Source organism: Perca fluviatilis, chromosome 15 (genome assembly GCF_010015445.1).
Source record: "Perca fluviatilis chromosome 15, GENO_Pfluv_1.0, whole genome shotgun sequence".
NCBI lineage: Eukaryota > Metazoa > Chordata > Actinopteri > Perciformes > Percidae > Perca > Perca fluviatilis.
Window position 1 is genome coordinate 18,859,669 of NC_053126.1, and position 18,648 is coordinate 18,878,316.

Genomic DNA, 18,648 nt, shown 5'->3' on the forward strand with positions numbered 1-18,648 from the left:
TGCAGTGCCCCTGAACAGGGTACAATGTTAAGAAAGGCTGTTTTGGAGTTGTTGTAGTTGGCGGTGTGCACTGCATGCACACTATAGTATTCAATATAAACAAGACAATCATACGGAAAAAAACAGATCCTTCCCTAAGTAGTGACAGAAGACATCCAGAGGGAATACAGAAGAAAGGCAAATGAATATTGCAACCATACAGGCCAAGTGGAAGCTATGGCAGTTCCATGATTTATAAATAAAGATGTGTACTTTCTCACTTCCTAAATGGAGAGCCAGAGGACGACAGGAGAAAGGAATCAAGGCGAGAGAGAGGGAGGGAGAGTGCTACAAACGTTTATCCCTTCGTAAACATGGAGTTTCACTCAGCTCGCACATGTGGATTTGCCTCTCTGGTCAGTCAGCCGCACTGATGGAGATAAACCAAAGTGACATCACTGCTACATTTGCTACAGCTCAACATTCTCCACCATCTCTTTTTTTGCCCTTTCTCCGTCTCCTTCCTCTCAAGGGGACATCGTCACTGAGAATAGAGACATAGCTATTGTTCTCTCTATCCCTGCCTCCCTCTTTCGCTCTCTCACCTCCTCTCGCACCCCATATCTTGTTGTCTGTCCACTCATTATCAATGCAACACCTCTAATAAGATCCATCAGCCCACCGCTTTCCCGCCCTCTCACATCCACTTAATTTACACGGGGAGTGAGAATCAAAGACTGCGACTAATTTGGGATAAAAAGAAGATGGATGTGCCTCGGTGTGAACAACGTCCTCAAGAGCACCACTGCAGACAGTAGATGGTGAGGAGAGAACCTTTGGGTTAGGGGCTTGTTAAAGCCTTTTGCTATCTCCATCTTCATTTAGCAAACATTACCTTAAAGGATGTTGGTGTTACCTCTTCAGACTCTTTTGCTGGAAAGGCTTCTTTCTACAGAATAGGCAACTACCATCATCAATTATCAACAGCGCAGAACAGATGCAACAGTTTGAAGGTGCTACATTAGTTACTATCAAAACATCATTATCTTGAAACAACACTGTCTCTAAGATAAAAAGCTACGGGGAAAAGTTGAAAATGAAAGGAAATACGCTTCTAATTGTGTAAAATATCAGCATGTAGAAGCTACTCTTTATTTAACAATGTGTAAATAAAGCAACTGCTCTTGTGCCCCTCGCGCAACAAATCTTACACTATACAACAGTACGATTGTGACTTCCAACAACAAAAAGCTCTGATTTTTATTTATTTATTTTAAACATTATTAGTGCCTACATCTGTATTCTTCTACCTGGAGTGGCAGCGATGCAAAATTACCACATGGCAAGCATATGAGCCAGGTGGACAATGATGACAAACAACACTTCTCTCCTCTCTATTGATGAGAAGACAGGAGGGTTCCAGCCGTTTCTCAGCACACTCGATTCCCAAAAATGACATGCCATGATGGCTCAGTGTCACCCTTTGTGTGACTATTTTTAACGCAGGATGGCAAGTAGTGAGACACATTGAAGAGATCTCCTCCTACTGCCATCAGCATTAAAAAGAAAAAATATTGCCACTCTGGCAAGTAATCTGTCTTACTGTCAGTGTAAACACATACTGATAAACATACATTGACAGCTATCAAGAAATTAATATCTGCATTATTTCTCCTTTAAAAAAAACTATGTATCCCGTTGTTCTTCCTGCAATGTCCGTATATATACTGTATATAGAAGTCCTCTACAACATCAACAGCAACTCATCTGGCCTCAATCATTTTAAAACAAAATCAAATAGGTGCCAAAACAGGCGATAGGAATGCTTTGGTCTCAGAGCCTGCAGACGTTTCACACAGCCTACAGTAAACCATTGTTAGATCCAACTTCAGAGGCTATCAGTGACTAATGGCATGACTAGACGAGAGGAAGAACCTCTTAGTAGCTCATCCATAAGCCCAGGGTCAACGGCTTCTCAACATATGAGCTGGAAGCACTGAAAAAAGGAGCTGAGTAGCACAGCTGACATCAAGGCCAGGGAATACCTGGCTTTTTCTGCCTCTCAAGGCTCCACTTTAATGTATGCATGCATAAAATAGGCTGCATCGTGTACATGCTCAATCAGCTTGGAGGAGACAAGTGCAGATAAATAATACACTTCTGGAATGAAGGTTATCATAAATAAAGCGACTACAGCTGTTGGGGCTGGTCTGCCATGATGGGTCTTACGGTGAAAAGTGCCTCCCCCACAAGGGCCTGTGACATGGACAACTGCTGAAGGGCTGTCCCCAACAATCACATCTTCCTGCAAAAGGTCCGGCTAGGGAACTGAATAACACAAAGGGCAACAGCCTAAAAATAATTACCGAGCCTGTGGAGATTCCCCACTAAATATAGTAGGCATGAATGATCATCATCAAGTCCTCGGATAAAAATGGAAATGCAATTTGAAAGGGATACAAACAATATGACTGATGATGATCTGATTTGTTTTTAATGTGTTGTCTCGCACAGTGTCTGTTCTCCAATCCAACAATGGCGCCTCATTCATTAGAAACATCGTTTTCAAGCCACTCAAACAACCAGTGCTTTGGAAAACAAGTCAAAACACTAGTTTCTGTGCAGCCTCCTGTGGGCCACACTCTCTATCTTCATTTCTCTCACACTATCTTCACTGCTCAATGCCCCCCCCAATGCACGCATATATCCCCCTCTATAACCTACCCCCCTGTGTTTGCCCGTGGACGCTTATCATCCATGCACACAACATCTTTTCCTGCATCCCCATCGATCCCCTTATTGAAACAAGCCTCATTTGCAGTCTCCTTCTTGACATTTTTTCCTCTCCTGTCTCTTTCTTTTCCAAACTCTGACAGGCTGTGCAGATTTTGGCAGTTTGCTGTTTTCCCCTAATCCTATGCCAGACTTTCCTCCTTCACAAATATACAAGGATTCCAGAGAAAATGCAGTCAGACATATCAGATGGCCACAAAGACATCCCAGCTTGTGATATATTGTTTTCAAAATTGTAAGTCAGTTGATATGTAAACGATGATAAACAACAAGGTGTCCTGATTTTGAACAAAATCCAAGCCCATTATATTCTATATTGTGACACATTGGAGTATATTATCACTCAAGAAACAAGAAAAAAAACTCAATTAAAAAACTCAAACTCATTGCAAAAAACATTTTGCAATGTCTCGTTATTTAATATTGACAGACATTTGACAGCCAGTATTTCTGTGGCCATGGTAAAGTGCAGTGGGTCCCAACATGGGGGTCAGGACTCCCACAAGGGTCAAAAGATGATTAACTAGATAGGAATAGGAAACAGCAAATGTTCGGTATGAGCTAGTGTGCAGTTTCTCAGAAAATAAATGCGACAGATTCTCAAGAACCGAGCAGAGTTCATGGTTTTGTTTACCAGCAGCTGGATATTGTGAGGCGGAGGTTAGCCCCGACGTTAGAGCAACTCAGCCCTGGAGCAGTGAAGAAGTCTCCTGTCCACTGTTCCCTGACCGCAGTCTGGAGGCTGAAGCGGGCTATTTCAGACACAGCAGTTGTTACAAAAGTGTTAAATAATGTCACTCCACACTTTAAAACATCCCACTGATCGAATGAAATTAAAGAAGCCACAAAAGTGTTATTCAGATCAATTTATAATATTAATTAATTTGTTAGTTGCAACAGATAGACAGAAATAGCATATTTTAGTTTGATTTCCCTATTTAAGTTCCTACCTACTGCATATGTTAAAAACATATTACTAAGTCAAAATCCTGTACTGTTTACTCAGTATAAAGAATTAATAAGAGCTCCACTGTGTGGCCAGGTGGCCAGTAGTTAGAGTAGGCGCACATATACGTCGAGGCATAAGCCAGGGTTCGAGTCCAACCTGAGACGATTTCCTTCATGTCTTCCCCCTCTCTCACCTAACTGTCCTATCAATAAAAAGACAGAAAAGCCCAAAAAATAATCTTTAAAGAGAAAAAAAATAAGAGCTCCACTGTGAGGACAGAGAATCATTAAAGTGTATTAAATAAGATATTGGCAATTAATTGTTACAGATGTAAATGTGACAATTAATCGTGATATTGATTTTAGGGGCTATTGCTATGTTACACATTATTACAAAATATAGCAGATACAGAGAGATATTTAGCATTCATTTGGATTCATTCCCTGTTTCTGTCCACCTGGCAAATGAAAGTCCAATATTCACGATACTTTAAACTCTGTTTTCAGGTGTCCACCAACTCCTGGGGGAAATATCTGGCTCTTTAGCTGCTAAATGCTCCACTATGTTCACCAGCTAGTTGTTAACTTTGCCAGTCTGCTGTGTGTGTGTGTGTGTGTGTGTGTGTGTGTGTGTGTGTGTGTGTGTGTGTGTGTGTGTGTGTGTGTGTGTGTGTGTGTGTGTGGTGCTGAGCAAGTAGCGTACAGTTGGTCTTTGGAGCTTTTTGCCTGCTGCAGCCCAAAGTGATGCTATGAGAGTGAACCAAAACGGTTAGGTTGCTGAACAATGAGCTCTGTAGAGTTGTGGGGAAGTACAGAGTCAGGTCAAAATTGTCTGTGGGTTCATCACTACAAGGGAACCCTTTTACATAAAAGCAGTAATGCGATCCATAATATTGATTAAAGCTTCTTTAAAGACGCGGTTGGAGGATGATGAAACATATTTGGATATTATGAATAAGAGGAACCAAAAGGTAGATAGTGTGTTTACCTGAAAAGAGAGTAGCAGGGACACACAAGAATAAATTCAAAAGGTAAAATCTCTCCCTTTTTTAAACTACAGCGCCATGGATTCCCTAAAAGAAGGGGCATTGGAGAAGGCACTAATCTGCAAGCTGACACACATTGTCTAACATCCATAAGTCCTACTGCCAAGTCAACCAAGATACTTCCTCCGAGGATAAAAGAGTGTTTTTGTCTCTTATTTTTTAAACAAACTCCACAGTTGAGATCCCATCCCCGCAGAGTAGGAACAGCAATGTCCTCCCTTTTCCTCTTCCTCCTTGCCTTCACTCTAATCCAGAAAATGCATATTCAGCCAGAGGAAACAAAGCAGAAGAAGAAGAGAGACGAAGAGTTAGTGAGAGAGAGACTGAGAAAGAAAAAGAGCGGGTCCTGCATCTAAAGGCCTCTAGAGATCAATTGTACAAACTTCTCCATGAGTGCTCTCTCTTGCCCCTGTACACTCTGAACTAGCCAAATCAATGCCCAGGCATATGTGTGTGTGTGTGTGTGTGTGTGTGTGTGTGTGTGTGTGTGTGTGTGTGTGTGTTCTTGTTTAACTATATTCGTGGGGTCCGGGAAACCGGGAATATAGTATACTTGTGGGGTCCGGACAGCTTTGTGGGGCCAAAATGCTGGACCCCACAACTTTAAAGGGCTGTTTGAGGGTTAAGACTTGGTTGTAGGCTTAGGGATATAATTAGGTTATGGTTAGGGTTAGGGTATGGGTTAAGGTTAGGCATTTAGTTGTGATGGTTAGAAGAGGAAAAGGAGGAAGGAAAAAAAAACAAAAGGGGAAAAAAAAAAAAAAAAAAAAAAAAAAAAAAAAGAGAGAGAGAGAGAGAGAGAGAGAGAGAGAGAAAATGGGAGGGAAAAACAGAAGCAGCAGTAAACGATAAAAAATTTCTCAGATCAGATATTAAATTTCTTAAATGTCACCGAGCTGAAGTGTCTCTCGATGGTGTCGTGTGAAATATAAAGGCATCTTGGCAATGGGGGGGGCGCGTTGCATTCAGTGCTGTGCTTCACACTGGGTATTGCTCCTTAACATGCCACTAAAAAGCCTTTTCATGTGTAACCCCCTCCCACTTCCCATCACATGTTGTCATGATTTCGTCCTAGTTAGGGAAAATGCTTTTTTTGCAAAACCAAACCCATATACTGGAAACATGAACGTCGTCAAGTTCCTACATGGAGCCGCAAACCCATCTCTCACATTGCTCTCATGTCTGTATTGTTACTGTAACACTGACTGTATCCTTCCACTCACTTCTAACACTATCATCTTTAGTGATTCATGTCTTATGATGCGTTAGTAATGATGATGGGACCATTTATTTCTGCTGTGCCTCTCTAGCATGTTTGAATATTCTCAAAAATTGATTGGGTGGCACACAGGTTTCATGTCAGGTTTGTGGATCTGTATGAGAGATGCATACATTACATACTCTTCTTTTTGATTTTTACAACTTTCTCACTGAAGAAAGCAGGCGAAAGAGCAGAGTGTCTCCTTTATTAAGGCCCCTCACACTGGGTCTTAGTGGGAGATTTTGGCTTCACGCCTTCCTGCCACGGTTTCAGTAAATCGGCTTTCTGTGGCCATGACAGTCATTAGCCTTGCCCCTGGCAGTAATCCTTTAGTTTCTGTCTCTAATGGAAGCAGGAAGGGTAAGCAGCATTCACTATGTTACTGCTTCTGGGCCCCATAGGGAACTTAACAGGCTGTACAAAGCCAAAGCCTGATGCACCTCCAGCTACACGGTACCAACAAACACCTAAAAACACCCCAGGCCTCACTCACACTTGACATAGGTTGTTATTAACACAAGTTCTGGACAAAGGTACTGATGGACAGTGGTGGAATGAAAGAACTGTCCTTAGGTAAAATTGTGTTCTTTTTACTGCACTAGATTTATTTATATAGTTACAATGTTGTACTTTACACACACAACACAATAAGCTTATAAAATGCGATGCATTTTTAATATTAACGCACCGGTTTCCAACCTTTTTGGCTTGTGACCCCGCACAAAAACAGTTCTGTCTAGTTAGGGTCCCTTGTCACGTTTCAAATGTTAGCAGCTCCACCAAGAGAGATTTCCCCACTCTAAACTTTTCAGATGATTTTATTTGAATAACCCAAGAGTGAACATTATCCATCATTTCACAAAAAAGCAAAGACTAGAGAAAGATCTGATCTTTTTCGGTCTTTTATCTCTCCTTAGTCTTCTCACAACCCCCTCAGATTTATTTGGTGACATTTGGGAGATGCCCTGACCCCGAGGTTGGAAACCAATGGACAAAACTACCTAACTGTATCTTAAGCACATTAACTAGCTCAACCACAACCAGCTACAACAGTAAAACACTGCTTACACATGGTTGCATCAGTTTAAAAAAAAATCTAATAATGCAATATACAACAATACATCAGTCACAGGAGCCATTTTATGTTTACGAATGATTACATTTAGCTGATAAGTACTTTTACTAAGTAGTTTTTATTTTATTTTGAATGCAGGACTTTTACATGTAATTGAGTCTTTTTTACATTGCTGTACTGGTACTTTTACTTAAGTAAAGGATCTGACTACTGCTATAAGGCATTCATTAAACACACTCCATGTCTTGAATTTGTCTCAGGTGTATCTGATGAATGCCAATTGTTTATATTGATAACCATGGTTGGAAAAAAGTGACAAATGGAGAGCACCATTAGGTGATGAATGCCAACCAGAGCCAAAAAATATTATTACAGTGTAAGCAGTAAACTGAGAAGAATTACTCATGCAAGAAACTGCTGATGCTGCCCATACTGTAACATTACAGGCGCAGCTTTAAAAATTGAAAAATAAATTGTTTGACCTCAAGTTAGTAGGAAATGTCGACGAGAACTCGGAACAGGCTAACTGTTGATTATAAGCTACAGAAGGACGGCCGAGCACTCTCATCATCAGAGCCAGACACTAATTTAAGCAGCATTTCCATCAGAGCTTAAACCTCAGGCTATATACTGATGGTGTTGATTTGAATTGTAGCACTTGACAGGACCTTTCTTGTCTGCAGTGTCCAAGCAAGTCCACCAGCTGTCCATGAAATACATGGTGCACTATGTGACAGAGTGATAATTGCATGCAAGAGAGGGGTTGAAGAGTTGGTCAGGGCTGCCATCAGCCAGGTGATCAGGCCATCATTTCTATCACCTAGATATACTGTGTGTAAACCTGCCAGCTGTGAGATCCTGGCTACGTTAGGGCCCTGAAAACATCAGCTTACTATAAGTAATAGGACTAACCGTTTAGATTTATTCACCTCCTTTTTTCTTCTCACTGATCTGAAGTGGGCGGGGTTTAGCTGGGAAAAAGTAATGTCACATGCACACTTGCACCAATCAGGATTTAACAACATTTTGAATCAAAATGTGACGACCATTGGTTGTTTTGTTGGGCACTGTCAATCAAATCTGATATGTTATAGATGACACTGAGAGCACTCAGGGGAATGTTCTGATTATATGGAAACATTTTATGTTTCAGAATTGAGGACACTACAGTAAAATAAAGCTCATTTGAAGAAAAACATTCTGTGGGTCCACAAAATGAGTCACCCATTCATTGCCTATGGAGCAGCTCCAAACTTTATACTTGATGACATCACAAGTTTGAGACTAATTTTACTGGTTTCAGGTTTTGAGAGAGAGAAACTCATGTTCACAAATATTGATTGAAATTTCCTCACCCATGGAAATAACATATTGGAAATCTTAATTTAAGTGGTGCTCCCCTGTAATAAATAATACCTAAAGGTGATTACGGTATTAACTTTGATTGTTGCTTATTTAGTCATGAAAATGTAATGTTACTTAAACCTGTAATGACAGACTTTATTTGGCCACTTTTTTGGACAGCGCAAACAAGTTGTTAACACAACACTGATATATCATCACATTTAAGTTTACATGGCGAACTTATTGACAGATCCAGTTGAGCATTATTAACATTCATAATGTGTGTTTATGGCCCCCTGGTGAGTTCCATTTTCACTCTTTTAGCTCTGTTTTTGGTCTTTACCAATTCCTAAAGGAAATATCTTTAGCTCTTCAGCTGCAAAATGCTCCACTATATTCACCAGCTAGTCAATAACTGGGTCTGTCTGCTCTGAAACTTACTATAAAGCTCTGTAAAATTGAGGTTGCTCGAAGACTTGGTGATGTCAGTCCATCACTGAGAGCACATTTGATTCATTGTTTTTATGAAAATACTGATTAAAGCTGCTTTAATGTTATTGAGAAATACCTAAGATATGAAGCCACATTTTAGGGGCTTTTAACTTCCATTCAGTCAGTGGAAAAATGACCAATGTGCCTTCTAGGTTTATCCTTATCAAGTCGCATGATGCCATGCTGTTCTGCAGCAGTACATTGTGGCATCTGCCTGCCCAGAAGGAATCCATGTTAAGGATGTGTAAGTTGGTGCCTCTGAATGAATGCATGTTTATAATAAGCACTTTAGGATGAGACTGAGTTTTAATGTACAGGTGTACTGTCTAATGTGATCTTTGACTTGTTTTGATTTGTGTCTGTTCCACGGCAGAATATGGGAACTTGATATATTACGGTGCCATCTGCATAATACCATCTACCCCATTTGGCAGTGTGTGGTTGACGGATGGCTGTGATATGCATCCCACTTACACATCTCTCTCTGGACTGTCCAGAAAGGGGAGTGCAGGCAACAGCTGGACATTTTGGAGGATTTTTGGAGATCCTGGCAAATTTCAGTCTACAGTAAAGCACAATCTCAAAGATCACCGTTTTGTTCTCTATAGCAGCAATGATAGTGATAAGTTGTAATTGCAGGTGTGTTTTTGGATCTCACTTTCACCTTCTTTTTTTTTATTTTGGCTGTAGTCATTGCTCTTTTCTTAGTTTGTTTGGCCATAGTAACTGCTTACTCACAACACTAGCAGAGACTGGGAAAAACCCACAAGTGAGTTGAAGAGCGAGTCTGTTGCGTTAGCCCCTCTCTGCTATCTATCTATATGCACTTTGGCAATAGGTAGTGATTTAACAGACATTCATTTAAATGAAAATCTTTGAGATTATTACATTAGGCAATAGCAAATCAAGGAACAGACCAAATGCTATCTCATTGGCTAACTGCAATCAGCACACAAAACACATCTGATATAATAAACTGGCAAATAATGCCAGGAAGCAAATATTTCCTGTAACTAATATTGAAGAAACCTAGACTGGAGAAAAGCAAAAAGGAATATGTTTCCTTTATAGAAAGCATGTCTTGTCGATTCCTTCATTTAGAAAACACCTGAAGGGCTTCTGCAGCATATTGGCAGAAGTAGGATTACAATGTACACTTTTATATTTTTTCTTGAATGTGGAGAGACTACAGACAAACCAATTGTGAATGATACCCGCACACACTCCCCTTCCTCATGCTAAGTGTCTGTGGTCCATTCATTCATTCATTCATTCATCCATTTATACGTTCTTAAAAATAAATTGTTTTCTCCTTTGTTATTCTTGGTTATTCTCATTTGTTCTTTTGTTTGTTAATTCATTTGTTCCTTGTCTATTTATTCATTAATTTATTCATCTGTTACACGTCCTGAAACAACACTGATCAGATGTTAATGAAACTCAAAGAATTGACTGTGAGTCATCTACTGTAAGCTTTGTGTCTTAATCATACCACCAAAACCATCCCCAATCTCAGCCCGCTAGAATTACAAGTGGAAATAAGCAAATATTCTAGTTATTTATTGGCCCAGTGGGTAATTATATAATTTATTTTTACCACATCTACTGTTAAAATGTTAACTGCATTTAACTGTCCTGGTCTATGTTATAAAATTATTTCTTTCTCATTCACTCGCATATCTGAATGGGGTTTCTGGTGTGGGGTCACTCTTTTCTTTATCATTCCTCACAGTCATATACATTCTCTACTCTTTGCCTCATTTTGTTGCTTTTCTCTTTCTGTTTTTCATTTCTTGTGTGGGCTCTATGAGAGATAAGTATCTGAAGTTTGTAAGGAACCATTTATTGTATCTGCTGAATGCCAGAGACCTGACATTATTGAACACTCTCCTGACAGGAACAGGACATACAGAGCTGGAGGCAACAGCACATGAGAACACACATACTCACTGGAACTAGGGACAAAACGAGCTCCAGAGAGGTGACCGGGGCAAGGACAAAGTCTGGTTGTACCAAGCAAAAAAGATGAACGTGGGATTCTCGCATAAAAGGACAAGCATATAACAGCAGCAACAAGAGCTCGTCTCTCACCCTGTTGGCTCTGACAGCCCTACTCCGACCCACTGCAGACTACTCATAATCAATCACATCTTAGCCCAGGCTCACAATTAATCAATCAATTAAAAACCCACACAAAGCCACAGTAGTGTAATCAATCAATCCAGCCTCTATGGAGGGCCGTTATTGAGAGCCAGGCGTCAGATCTATAGGCGCCGGCCCCCAGATGCTACTGGCCTTAGTCGCATGCCTGAGTGTGCATGGAAGGAAATAGAGAGGAATAGAAAGGTGAGACTAAATGCTTGGGTGTGATCCACTACAGGGTAGAGAAGAGGCTCTTAACACTCCCATGATACGCCACCAGCGCCTGAATATTCATGCTGAGGAATCGGGTACCATGGAGGCGCTCAGTTATTCATTATGCGTCTGCAAAAAGAAACACACCATCATCCCACTGCGATGGAATATTAATAGTTCCCATTAATAAAATATCCCCCTCCCCATCTTAAGTCTCGTCTTCAACTTTCTTGGCCATTGCACATATCGAGTCCTGGGACATTTGGGATACGACCATGAAAGTGATACAATTGTCATTTGGCATATTTGTAAACCAAATTTTTATTTTAATACTCTACATCCTTACCATCTGGTTCAAAGTGAAATAAAGTGTCCCTTTCCTCTGATCGAAGCCTTCTTTGTGAAAATAGAAAAATAGTGTGGGAGGGGATGGCAAGAACAGCTTATAGCTGTATACTCAGAGGGGATGAATGTTTAATTTAGAGCAGCCTGAAAGTATGATGACATTTCGCCATTGTTAAGAGAGATGAATACAAGGGACACTGTCTGCCGGTGAAATGGAAATGTGCATCAAGGCTGTAAAAAATTCAACTGCCTTTCCCCACACAGATATACATATCTAGGCTCAGAATACAGTGGGCACTGTAAGTCTCCTTTGATTTAGCCAGTTGATGTTGTTTTGTTTTGTCATTATCTTCATGTAACTACATCAAGATGTTTATGGAATAATGAAGCTTTTTTACTCATCCCCTGAGCAGCAATTCCTTCTCTCCTCACCCTCTTACTCTGCTGACCTTTGACATTAAGCCCTTCACAAATTCTCCATAGACTCCATAGAACCTTCACCTCGCCAGTAATGTGGCACGGCATGCAAGACAGCACACCAGCAAGATCAACGCCACCACAAGGCTTCCACCATTGTATTTATTGAAAATAGATGGAACAAACAAACAACAAACGCAGGCGTACTACAGAGCACTGGGACTGTTAGCTCCCTGACAACACCCAAGAGGCTGTGGCGCAAAGAGTGGTTAGCCTGTGGCGAGGCAGCGACACGGAGTAAGAGTGAGAGAAAAGAGAGAGCAAAGAAGAGCGGAAGTGTGAGAGAGAGAAAGCCAGAGAGAAGGTCAAGTACCTGCCACTCCTGTCAAACACTTCTTATAACAGCTGAGCTATGTCCAGCAGGGTGGCTGGCTGCTTTCGGGGCCTTTCATCTCACAGAGGTGATGGGTGACAAGGGCTCCTCTTCCTCACATTTAAAGTCTGTCACAATACATCCCGCAGTCCTGGTAACTTCAGGACACCGCTGGGCTGCTCGGACCTCTGGGAGAATGTGCGTCTGCTGCTGCAACACGAGAAAGGGCACAGCAGATCCTTAGTAAGGGGCAGCCAGTACCACATGTCAGTTTCAGCATAAGAACCCCTGCTGTGGCGGTTGTTAGTTCTGCTAAACAGCCTTTGTCGCACTAGAGAGTTTAGGATACAAATCAAAGAAGAAATGTAGCGGTTTATGCTGCTACTCTCCTGTCAAGTGGTTTCAAACTCTGATGTGTGTACGTGCATGCATTTGAGCATAACTGTGTGTATGTGTTTGACTGTGCCTTTGTGCAAGCAGAACTATCACCGGGCTTACAGGCCTTACCTTGAGGCAGGAGAAACAGCTGGGCCGATGGTGTGACCAGTTCAGTGCAGAATCACAGCCCTGGATCGGAAACAGAGAAAGGTTTCAGAGTTGGAGGAAGTGCCTGGCAGTTAGAGAAACATTCAGACAAAGACACCAGAAGAGAATGAACTCCTGCCTGACCGCTGGAGCCGCAGACCAGCAGACTGTGACTGACTGACAGACTGTGAGCCGAAGATGGCGATGCGGTCACTGCGCCACACCGAGCCAACTGGCTCGCTGAAACAGGATCTGTCTTTCCCACCCCATGGGGACCCGCTGAAGAACTCACTGCCATCCCTATATCTGAATCCCGCTCAGGGCTAGCGCAAAGAGAGAATTAGGGACAGGGTTTGGTTTTGGTGGGTTGTGTTTTTTGCCACATGTCAGCCAACTGAGTTTCAGGAAAAGTATTTCTCAGAGGTAGGGGCCCCCCCCCCCGGCCCCTCCCTCTCTCCCCTGCTCCCCCATCCCCAAAACAGAGTGTCAGAGGACATATGGTTGAGCCAGAAGCACCTGGCAGCCCCTTCAAACCGGCAGGCAGATTGAAATTGTAGCAACAGGGGCTGGGAGCAAGAAGAAAGCCCACAGATATCTCCAAAGAATGGTCTGGAATTCATGGGCTTACTGCCACTGAGAGCATGGGGATGAGAGGGTGATGATGGGATACTGGGAGAGAGAGGCAGGAAAAGAGGCTTGGTGGTGTAGGAGGAATGGAGAGAACAGGGAGTTGGAGACTACTTTATAAATTAGATAAATAGATTTTTAACACAGTCTTCTCTCAACATAAATGACCTCTGAAAAAGTGTTACAGGGCAAATGTCATGGGCAACATCAAGGACTGTTGCTCAGTGTGATTGGATTGTTGCCATGGCAATATTTGCCACTTCCTTTAACAATTCAAGCAAAAGAAAAACAAGGAAGAAACCGAGGAAAGGCTGCAAAGAAGAAAATATATTCACTTGTATTATTGATCCCTGAACAAAACAGCAGCAGCCAAGCACCAACCAACAGAGGAGGTTCATTCTGTGATCCCACCAGTTATTCGGTCTTCCTGTCACAAACAAACATGTTGCAACATATGTATGTTCTATCAATGTTACAAACTGTCCTTCTGTTTTTCCTGCAGCTCTTTCTGTCAGTGTGACACGTTAGCTTCATTACTTATTTCAGTATATCTGCAGTCCATTTTGCTCTGACTAATAAGATGGATGATGACTAAATGGACTTTATTAGAAGTGCTGCCACCATCATGTTTCAATTTAGCCAGTTTCCCAGTATTCTTAACAGTGAGAGGTATCAATAAGGAAAATCTCAATGCAAATTAGTTCAAAGATTGCAACACAGAGTGGCTCCTGGAGAGATCATTTTTTTTCCTGCAGTGGTTAAAATGAAGAAAATTGATTATCAATATACACGCCCATAAGTGTGCACACTGTATACCCTCTTCTGCCATGCATCATCAGCATCATACCCTGCTGTTTAAATAGATTACTGTGTGTACTTGTCATAAATGATGGATTGTCATGAAGTGGATCCATACTCTCACCAACCATTTCGCCGATGAGCAGGGACTGACAGAAGGAATAGATAAACACAGTGAAGCTGACAGAGGAGGCTGTTTGCAAGAGAGCACTTCTCTGTTTTTACAAGGTGGATTACACTGAAGAAACTACAGACAGAGGAAAACTATGTTGCTGTGTATCCTCCATTTTTGTTATCTTTATACTTGTAAGGTGCTTGTAAATGCTGTGATTCACACAGGATTGTATTGTTAGCCTGTTGTTAAAAACAAAGAACATATTGGTGAATGGAGAAAAGTATAGGTATTCTTGGTGGATTGAAATTGGCAAAGAGAAGTCAGACACACAAGTGTCTAAATATGCACACATTAGTGTAACTCTTTACATCAAATAAATGGTGAAATAACTTGTAATCCCTGTCATAAATACACTATATTTTGCAGTGAGAAAGAATATGGAAAATATGCACAAGAAAGCACAAACAACCTTCCTCCAATCAGACAGAGCCTTTATTTGGCATTCCCTTGCCCCCTAATGCTTCATCTCTAGTCATCCATGACCTGTCCTCCCTTCTGATAATGCTTAATGTTGGAAGGAAAAACCAAGCCCTCACATCAACCTTTTATAAGCACTAAAGATGAGGAGGTCCCTTTCTTCCAACCCAAACAGTAATTCTAATAGGAAAACATGCCTATAAAGACATGGCTATCGCCACTCACAGACTGCCTCTGAGTGCTTGTTCCTTCCCAGTCCTCGGGGCCACTGTGTCCCTGGGCTATGTTTGTGACTGTATTTCTAAACGCAGCGACCATGGCTAAGAAAGTCCTGAGATGGAAACTTTTAAAAAGGAAAACCCTTGTTGCTGAATTCTGTTATCCTCTATTCCTCATTGCGTTTCTACAAAACGCTTCACTTGTCACCACAGACTCCCGAGCTCCTTTAATAAACGCTCCAAACGAAAATGTCTGGCTTTGAGTGGCAGAGTGTGACTGTTTAAAACCATTGGGATTCTGGTGTAATCCTACAGAAGACGCAGACTAATCTCGCCTTGTCGATCCACATCCAAGTGAAGAACCTGGAGAGGAGAGGCTATGGCTTGTGAGGAGAGGCTCTCGTGTAAGAAAGTGTTGGCTTTCCAGGGAACCAGGCTCTATTTGATACATGTTGAGTGGAGAGACCCATATGTTTTGGTAATGCCTTACATCTGACATTAAGCTTAAAATAGAGTGAAATGTGGGTTACTTCCACTGGGGGGGGGTCTCATGGATGAAACTTTGAGGACTGTCAGTCAGTAGTTGCAGCTTGCATCAAGTGAACAGGTTGCTTAGGAACCCGTCAAGGAGAGAGCACTATTGTTGTGTTCGTCAGCCCAACACTGTCATTAAACAGCAGTGAAATTCCGCAATACAGATCCTTTATTTTTAAAACAGGGCAGACACATGGCTCAAGGTCTGAGAGGGGTTTAACTGAAGGCTACTGCAGATCATTGTGCACTGAATTGCATCCATTTAAATTGTTTTTCATGCTAAAAGGGGGGAAAACAACTTTCCCAAACTTTTCAGCAGACAGCTGTCTCAGACAAGATGCTGCTTCCACTGGAGACCTCAATCTTTTCGCTCACGCGCTCGCTGGCTCCTAGTTGCCATGGAAAAGCCCAGAAATGGGGCAGATAACAGTTCAATGAGGGAGCAGAGACTTTGGAGGCTCTACAGGGAGGTAGCAAGTTTCTAGGGCCCATCCTGTCAAACCATCAAGCTCTTTTGATGCGTGAAAACGGAAAGGAAGACAGAGAAATATGTAAAGAAAACTGAAAATGAGAGGAGAAAAATTGAATGTGTTGATTGAAGTCAAATTTGCATTTCAAAAAAATGTATATACATGAGTAAAATAATGAAGATATATCTGTATTGGGAATATTGTAAGCACCAGGTGTAATTTTAAGTGAGGAAAAAACAGATTGAACCCCTGATAAAATATGATCAAGGCAGTCAATATCTTGCAGCCAGTGAAATGACTCACTGAAATACTGGAGAAATCAGCATGATATTCTGTCTCCGATGCAATAATTAACTGTCTATTATTAAGGTATTAATAATTTCATAGGTACAGTGTTGACAATAAATTACTACACAGTCAGTCAGAGCAAGTGAAAATGAAGTTGGCTGGCACCAAAGGCCTATCTATCAAACCAACAAATCAAAATGTAATCATAAAAACCAGAAAAAGGCTACATTTTCTGAAGAAACCTCCGGTGTGCTCACTGAAGCTGAAAGATGGTGCTTCAATAAATTTCAACAGCAATGGTGGCTGTAGTGGGGATCGAATTTAGGAACCTTCTTACAGGGAGTTAAAGTAAAATGATATGCATCGCCGATGAAGTCATCAGGGGAAACAGGTAACAAAAAATTGAAAATTAAACCCCCAACTTCTGAGAAATTACTTAATGCAAAATAAACTCACTGATTATGAAGCTTTCCCACAGCCCCAAAGTAGGAAAGAAGACTATGAAATATGCAAACAAACAGATATGGATGAATAAATAAATCCTTAAAAGTTTGAAGCTGTCTGACGCATCAGTGGGGACTTGCTGGTGACAGCCCCACCTCACTTATTACAGAGGGTTTGGAAGGAGCACTGTCAGGAGAGGCCTCTTCAGTAAAACACCTGTCTGAAATCCAATTCCCTTTTAGAGTATTTCCCTGCCTTCCAGAGACTGAGGAGCGAAGACAAAGACATAGGACTGCAGCACAATGGCATGTTTGATGAACGCATGTTGCCATTTTTTGTTGTAGGACTTGTATGTTGCTTTTACTTTCATTGCACTTTTGGTGCTAAGTGCTGAGTCGTTTGAGCTATGGTTTTCTTAGAGAATACATCAATGACAAATGTATCTAGTTCTCCTATACCTTTTTGTTAATGCAGCTTTTCTTGTGGCTGTTGCTGGTAATGTAAAGATAGCAACAGCAAAGCTTTCACAGGTATAAGTTGAAACACAGTTTATATTATCTGTCAATAAAAAGTAACAAAACCGAAAGGTACCATTACTGTATTTATTTACTATAATTTTCACCCATGCTAGTGGCACTGCTTTATGAAAGGCACTGTCAAACACCAGAGATATTCACAAGTCATTCTTTTGGTCTCAAGTCTTTGAGCTCGAGTCTAAGTCAAGTCTCAAGTCTTTGAGGGGTAAGTTCAAGTCAAGTCTCAAGTCTTTTGCCATCTGATCTGTCCCTAACACTGTATTGTTAAATATTATGAATTCAAAGCATGTCCTGTAGCTACCATCCATACAGTACAGTATCAAAATCAGTTGTAGGATAACTGTATGGGGTCTACTGCAATGCAAAGAAACACAAATTAAGAACTCTTTTTCAATTTCATAACTGTATTTTTCAACATTTTGGTATGGGAAATTATTTTGCTTGCTACTAATAAAATCTGCATAAAACTGACATAGGTGTAGTGTTTTGTGTAACATTTCTATCATGTTTTTTTGTTTTGTTCTGGAATAAAATGTGGGCACAGCAGCCAAGAGTGGATGTGAACTTGTGACGGGAAAAATATCATGTATGCTTTAATGGAGCTAGCTTAATTTTGTTACATCCAGAACTTACATTGGGTCTCCAACTAAGGACATTGCATAGTCTAATCTTCTGCTACTTAACACATCCCTCTAGCCCTCGGACCTGGCGAAATTTTAACCTAAGTCTGTCACATCATATGGATACAACTATAAAGATACAATTTGCCTGTTCCCAGCATTAGCACAACACTCTGCGATGGTTAGCTTGTTACCTGTGACGATGTATGCTAAATGTAACGTCTCTTTCACATTAGCAAGTGACTGCCCTATCTGGGTGCGTTTTGAGATGAGAGAAGTTCGACGTTGTTGATCCGGCATCATTTATCTTGGTGCCACACATCTTGCATGTAGCTGTTCGCTTACTGCCACTGTTAACAAAGTTATTGAAAGCAAAACTAATGACAAAAGACAACTCCGGGAGGACTTGGTGTCGCCATCGTCAGGCAGAGGACATGCAGCTCACCATACGTTTCCCCAACGTATATGCGCCAATAAAAGAAAATAGAAATACATGAATACATTTAGATTTAAAAAGCAATAATTGCATGAAAACAGGTTGTTTGACGAGTCTCGAAGCTCGAATCCG

At 41.2% G+C, this 18,648-nt stretch overlaps 1 long non-coding RNA gene across 1 annotated transcript in view; it reads right to left on the reverse strand.

Moving 5' to 3' along the window:
- Positions 1-12,185: 12,185 nt before the first annotated feature.
- LOC120574766 overlaps positions 12,186-18,648 on the reverse strand; it is a 28,137-nt gene continuing 21,674 nt past the window's right edge. Inside the window, exons 3-4 of the long non-coding RNA XR_005641902.1 lie at positions 12,936-12,995; positions 12,186-12,638 (exon numbers count right to left, since the gene is read on the reverse strand). This is a non-coding gene — a long non-coding RNA (uncharacterized LOC120574766). The remainder of the gene's footprint in view (positions 12,639-12,935; positions 12,996-18,648) is intronic.